Raw genomic sequence first — 6,591 nt, forward strand, 5'->3', positions numbered from 1 at the left:
AGGAAGGGAAGGAAGGAAGGAAGGAAGGAAGGAAGGAAGGAAGGAAGGAAGGAAGGAAGGAGAGCAAAAGAGAGAAGAAGAGAGCAGAAAGGGAGAAGGGGAAGGGAAGGGAAGGGAAGGAAGGAAGGAAGGGAAGGGAAGGGAAGGGAAGGGAAGGGAAGGGAAGGGAAGGGAAGGGAAGGGAAGGGAAGGGAAGGAAGGGGAAGGGAAGGGAAGGGAAGGGAAGGGAAGGGAAGGGAAGGGAAGGGAAGGGAAGGGATCTACCTCCAGAATTTATCTAGGGGAAGCAAATGGCTAGCACTGATGCTTTGCACTTTATCGACAGGACACAGCGGCAGTAAAACTTCCATCACTGTAGCATTAAGGCTGTCAGTACATCAGCACTTGTTAGGCAGATGTTGATATTCCTGTGTTGGAATATTGGGCTTGGAGTTCTTGCAGATGGGATTCAGCTTATCTAACTTTAAACATGGAAAGAAGTGGGACAGTATTCAGAAACATAGGCTATGATTCCTCTGCTCTGTTTCAGATGTCCAGCTTAGGATGCATTTAATCTGATGAATCCCAGCCCATCTTATTTTATTTGCAGTCAAGCCAGGAATGTTACCCATATTATTTTATCTGCAGCCAAGCCAGGCACATTACCCATTTTCCATTTGGGAGTCAGACCCAGCATTCAGTTTGACTGATGCTATAAATAATGCCACATTGTCACTAATGGCAAAAACTACATGAAGCCTTGAATTTGTGTCCAATCCCAAAGTGACCCTCCGTGGCAGAGGAAGGTCCTAAAACTCTTGATTCACTACTGACTCAGAGTGGGAAGAACTGCCTACTAAATTACAAACATTGCTCCCTCATGGTCTGAATGTTTCTTGAACCCTTATGTTTGTGCTGGGGCTGACTCGGTACCTGTTTATTTGTATGAGACATGGTTAGATAGCAACAAACATGCACAGGTGCTGCTGCTTCTCTCAGCTGTAATTAGAAAGCTCACCTAATGTGGGGATGGAAACATCCTTTGAGCTGTGAAATATTTGTCCTTCATTACCTGTCACCCTCTGACTTTTACTTAAAGTGATGCTCCTTTTCCTGGAACATGCATATAGTTAGGATTAATATCATAATCCTGTCTGACAGCCACTCGAAAGCTCCTCTGTGTTGATTAGGTTTTGGCAGCCAAACAGAGCTGCCACTGCATTTTCTTTTGATACTGACTGGTGATAGGTTTGACAAGAAGTGAAAAAGAAAATAAAATTCTCTAAAAAACAAAACCCAATTAGCTCTTTTGTTACTCTGGTGAAGTGGAACAGATACTTCAGCTGCTGGTGGTGGGACAGGCAGAAAGCTGCTCCTCGTCCCCTGCTGCCCTCAGAGGACAGATGGATGAACGGTAGCGGCTGGCTTAAAGATGTCTTCATCTGTTCCATTAGGAAGGGAAACAGAGTTTTGGCAGCAGCTTTTAAAGAAAATAGAAGGTGCTAAATTCACTAAACTTTATTGGTTTGAATGTATAATAATGATAGTTTAATGGCAGGAGAGAGGCAGATAATTAGAAATGAGTAGCTCTGATTGCCCTTGTATGTCGCTACAGATAGCTTCTCAGCGCTCCTGAATCCTTGTTTGCTTTGTCTGAAGCTGAAATCCCACAAGGTCTGAATGTAACCAGCTGTCTCGCTAACTAACTGCCAGCACTTTCCCTGAATGCAAGCTATCAGCTTCCACAACATCAGCCTCCTCCCCTGAGCTCTTCCTCACTGTCTCTCCCTGCGTGATTGCTTTTATCTATTGCTTGCAGAGCTTCTTCTAATCATATTGCTTCGTGCCTCCGAGGGTCAAACACAAGACCATTGCTACCTACACAAATGGGGAAGACTGTCACCTCCGCTACACTGATAAGCATTTGGCAGGCAGGACACTGCAAAGCAGGAGAGCAAACAGCCAGCAATCTGCAAACACCATAAATATGTTACATTCTCAGCAGGAAGATGGGCACTATATGTACCAAGAGGCCTTTGTTTAATGAGCTGTCAGAAAGCAGGCATGAAATTATGTTTGAAAACATGTGCAAGCTGAAGAGACAGAGCTGGGGCACTGAAAAACCTCTTTGCCTTTTCTGTGGCTGTTTGGAACATCTTATCAGTTTGAGAACTGTCATGTGACGAGAGCTATCACTAGCAAGGTAATAGTGTTTGAAAGCTACTGATTTTTCTCTCTCAGCTCCATTTTGTGACAGAAATGAGTAAGAGAAAAACTCAACACTTCTCTCTGCAGATTTTTTTTTCTCCTGAAGGCATAGCCAGGAGCCCCAAAGTGAGCATAAAGATGGGAGATAAATCAAAATCACACATTGTATGATCGTCATACATTGTAAAGGACTATCTGTGGAAGCCAAGAATATCGTTAATCCTGCAGAGATTGTGTTCGTGTTATACCAATGTACCTCCCACCACTCATTGCTCTCAATCATATATGCACACAAAAGCACTGCAGTGCAGGTGACTGCTACGTGTGATGGCAGTATGAAGATGACATGGGGTTGGGGCAACAGTCTGCAATCCAGTGGCTGTCAACAGCAGTACAACTCTGTGAAAAATACGATTGTTGCAGTATATTAACTGTGCTAGTGTCACTTTAGGTAGGTGTAATAGGCTGTGCAGCAACACCAGGCTTCCACTGCAGCTAAATCATGCAGGACAAGTTGCTAGAGGTTTAGAACAAATCCTCAGGTATCCTTTGGGGCCACAAAGCCCTTTCTTTCTAAGACAACTGCAGTGGTTTTCTTCATGTGTCTGTTTTCTTTGTTTTTAAGAAACGTTTTGCTGCTCAAGCATTTGAGATTCACTCCCGTGCTGAAAGGAACTGCTGAGCTGGATCACTGTAAACTGGGGAGATACTCATTCCCAAAGTTGGCTTCTTTCCTTTCTTATCAAGAGTGTGGATCAAGTGGAGCCCAAATCCAATCTGTTCCTCCTCTTCTGAAATTCAGAACAAAATGGGTTTTGGAAATACAAACAGACCAATCAAGAAACAGATGATCAGCTATACATAGATCCTACCAATTTTTGCCACAGTGTGAACAGATCAGATCACTAGCAGTGTAGTACCACCAGTGTTTAAAGGCACATGAAAGGGAGAGAAAAGTAAGGCTCGTAAACTGTACTTGGAGGAGTTCTGAAAAGGAAAATGTGATGTACAAGTAGGGTATTTTGCAGAAGAAATTGATTCTCTTTGAAGTCGGACTATTCATTAATTAAAACTGAAAATAAAATCATGATGTTGGCCAACGAGCAAGCAAAGAAATATTTCTGCCATTAAATATGTCCCTGAACTGTCGTATTACTTGTAGTTTGGCGAGACCTTTGTATTTTAGGCAACATTTCACTACATGTCTGTTTCCCATGTTCTGCCTACTCCATCGCACTGAGCATTCCCATTACGCCACAGAAGATGTGGTCTTGCAGGAAGCATATTCTTAAAGGATAATACAGATGTAAGCCCCCTGTAGTTCACGTATCACCAGCCTGAGTAGTTCCAGATAGGAGGATTCAAGCCATAAATCTCTGGTTTGGGATTTTTCCCATAGCAGTCAAATATTTCTGTGGGGAAATGTTTAATGTTTTTCAAGCTGCTTTTCCAACGCTAATGTTTTGCCAGTGTTAAGCAGATGAAGACGGTCGAAGAAACAGATAAACTTGTTTCCTCTGCTTTCCATTTGCTGATCTGAAATAGGTCAATTTCTGCAAACGTGTTTCATTTTATCCTCACTAATATGCTTCAGCGTGTAAGCAGTGTTTGATTATATTAAAATCATAATAGCATGGATACTATAGAAACCAAAAGTATCCTGTTAATTTGTACAAGAAATAGCTTTAACTGACCTTGAATGGATTATATGTTACGCACAGGAAATACTTTCATTGTGTGGCCTTTTCAATGATGCAAACATTCATGAAAGACCACAGCATTTCTTTCCTTCTCCTGAGAGAGTGTCTGGTTTCCAAGAGGTTATGTGCTATTTGAGTTGGAGTTCGGTACTGAACTGCAGGGAGATGGACAAACAACTCTCAAGATGAAGGAAAACTGAAACCTTTCCATTGGAGAATTTTTCAAATTGAAGTATTTTACTTTGGTTCATGAGTTACTCTTTTTCTAGTGTATTTTCTTTCTGGCTGATTTTGCTGCTGTGTTTGACATACATATAGAATTTTGCTTATTTTCGACATTTCCTTTTTTCTACCTTTCATATCTCATTTTGCAGGGTGTTAAAAGGAAAAATGAAACTGTGATTTGCCACAGATTTACCTTCTGTCCCTCACTGAGGGATTGCTGCAAGTGGTGCATTTTCCACACTTTCCTACTGTTCAGTTCTTCTCATATCCAAGCCTCTGCAAGTCAAAGAGCAAGAAGAGTGGCCATGAATAAAAGCAGAGGAACAACGAGGAAAAGATCAAGAATTTTAGGGATTATATAATGTGGCATGGCAGAGATCAGCAACTGCATTTTGGTCTGTTTTATGCACTTCAGGATTGTTCATAACCTCACCTGAACAGTATAAAAAATGGCAAAATGGGACTTGTTCAGTTCACTTCTCCCACTTAAGAAGGGAAGCCCCAAGCTTCAGTCAATGGAAAAAACATACATTCCTACGAGGGCACTGAGCAGTACTCTAAGACTTGAAATTCCACTTAAGCCTATTTGCTTTGTCAGTGGAAATGTTGGGTGCCTTTGAAGGCCTCTGAAGAGCAATTGAAGAGCCATGAAAAAGGCAAAGCAGGGAGCCAAGAGCACAAGGATGTCAGATAGAGCTTTCCAGCCTGGCTCAGTGCAAGCTTTGAACCACCTCCACCCAGAGCAGGGCCAGAGTTCTGCTCCTGCCCTTGTCAGCAAGGCAGGACATGGCTTTGCAGAACAGACAGTGTGGTCGAAACGACTGCTGTGAGCCTCAGCTGGGAGGGACTGAGCACTTTCCCCATCCTGCTTCAGCAGAATTGGCCAGGCGTCGAAACATCTTTCATTTCCCAGCTCTGTTTTTGCTACAGAAGACACAGCTTCTTTCTATTTTTCTAGACTGGCTGATCCCAGCATGCACCAAATCCATGAAAGGAAATAGGAAATGATTTTCTTAGTCCCTGAATTGACCCGTGGGTCTGATGATCCCGCTAGACTCGGCAGTTTCTCCGCTGGTTTGAGGAGAGCATGTTTATGCACCTGGGATCATGCAGCTTGAATTATTCTTTTAAACATTTTCATAAAGAGTGGCAGTGTAACAGAAATCACTAAACAAAATGTACATTGTGTGTGACAGTTAGCGACGGGCCGGTTCACAGATTGTTAAGGGCTATTGAAAGTCATGCTTGTGTTTTTCTTCTTTAACATTTTTCAAGGACAATTTGATTGCATTTCCCAGAAAGGTTAATATAAACAATCTGCTCCCCTCATTTTTATGAGAAGCATTTAAAAGTAAAACGTCCTGCTGTTATTTCGCTATTGCCTGTGTTATTGATGGCTGAGGATTCCCAAATAAGTTCTGAATTTTTGCAGCTTTGCACATTTCTGGGAGAATTACTCGAAAGTCCACTGTCTCGCTCCCCATCCACAGCAGCCCTGAGAAAGATAAAACTTTCTTCAATGTCTCTTTAAGCCTAAAGGGCAGGATTCATCCCTTGGACTTCAGCCTCACAAAGATTAGATATCTACTCTGAACCAGTGATTTAATGCCCTCCACAGCCAGAAGAGAGGAAGAGAAGCAAGTTTAGGTGCCAGCTTGGCTCATCTTTTGTAGGTGCCAGTCTTTGAATCAGCTTTCTTTCTCCACCCAAAACAAAGTCAGATCAAACAGCACACTCAGGTTGTGCCATCCCTGTCCTACCCTAGTATGCTTTCAGGCTCTGCCCTACAGATTGTGCTGGTAGGACCCCTTCTATCAGTGTCTGTCAGGGTGACCAGCTGGCTCCAATGCTTACAAATGTACTCTGCACCTAACAAACATGGCTCTTCGAGACAGTATTCTGTATGTATTTATGTGTATTCTTGGGCCTAATTTGCAATTCCACTGTAAGTCTACAATCACAGGTAGGTTTTCCATCTTATTTCTGGTTGACCTGCCATGTTAATATTTATTTTCATTTTATTTGTGTGCTTTGATTACTGGGTTGGACTAGCAGGAGCATAGGGACTAGCTTTGAGTATGGACTAGCAAGGGACGTATACAGGTCCCTTTTGCCCTAAATGCATGTATGATTGTCTCTATGATTTTCACAAAACCAATATGTTACCTACCAGTAATTCACTATGTTGTCCAAGTCAGATGTTATGTTTTGTTTCCTCCTCTTCCCACCCTCCACATACAGAATTGAAAACAGAGATAAAATGAATAAAAATTGACCTTTCCTTGGTCAAGTGTTAAACCTCTTCACTGCCTTCCCACGTAAAGCGGACCTCTTTCATCAGACTGCATTGGTTCTAAGGGCTGTCTCAACAATTAAAACTTCTGGTACTGAGGTCAGTAGTGAACCTCCCACCAACCTGAGTGGTGTGATGCTCTGGGACAGATTTTTGTTCACGTTTACCTGTTCACCACAGCACTGC

General features: G+C 42.5%; 1 long non-coding RNA gene across 1 annotated transcript; it reads right to left on the bottom strand.

Moving 5' to 3' along the window:
* Positions 1 to 297: 297 nt before the first annotated feature.
* On the bottom strand, positions 298 to 6,356 carry LOC116653039. Its single transcript, XR_004306431.1, has 3 exons — positions 6,283 to 6,356; positions 4,306 to 4,388; positions 298 to 2,978 (listed from the first exon to the last, which is right to left on the bottom strand). It is a non-coding gene; the product is annotated as an uncharacterized LOC116653039 (long non-coding RNA).
* Positions 6,357 to 6,591: the final 235 nt, after the last annotated feature.

This window comes from Coturnix japonica, chromosome 2 (assembly GCF_001577835.2).
Source record: "Coturnix japonica isolate 7356 chromosome 2, Coturnix japonica 2.1, whole genome shotgun sequence".
In the NCBI taxonomy this organism is placed as follows: Eukaryota; Metazoa; Chordata; class Aves; order Galliformes; family Phasianidae; genus Coturnix; species Coturnix japonica.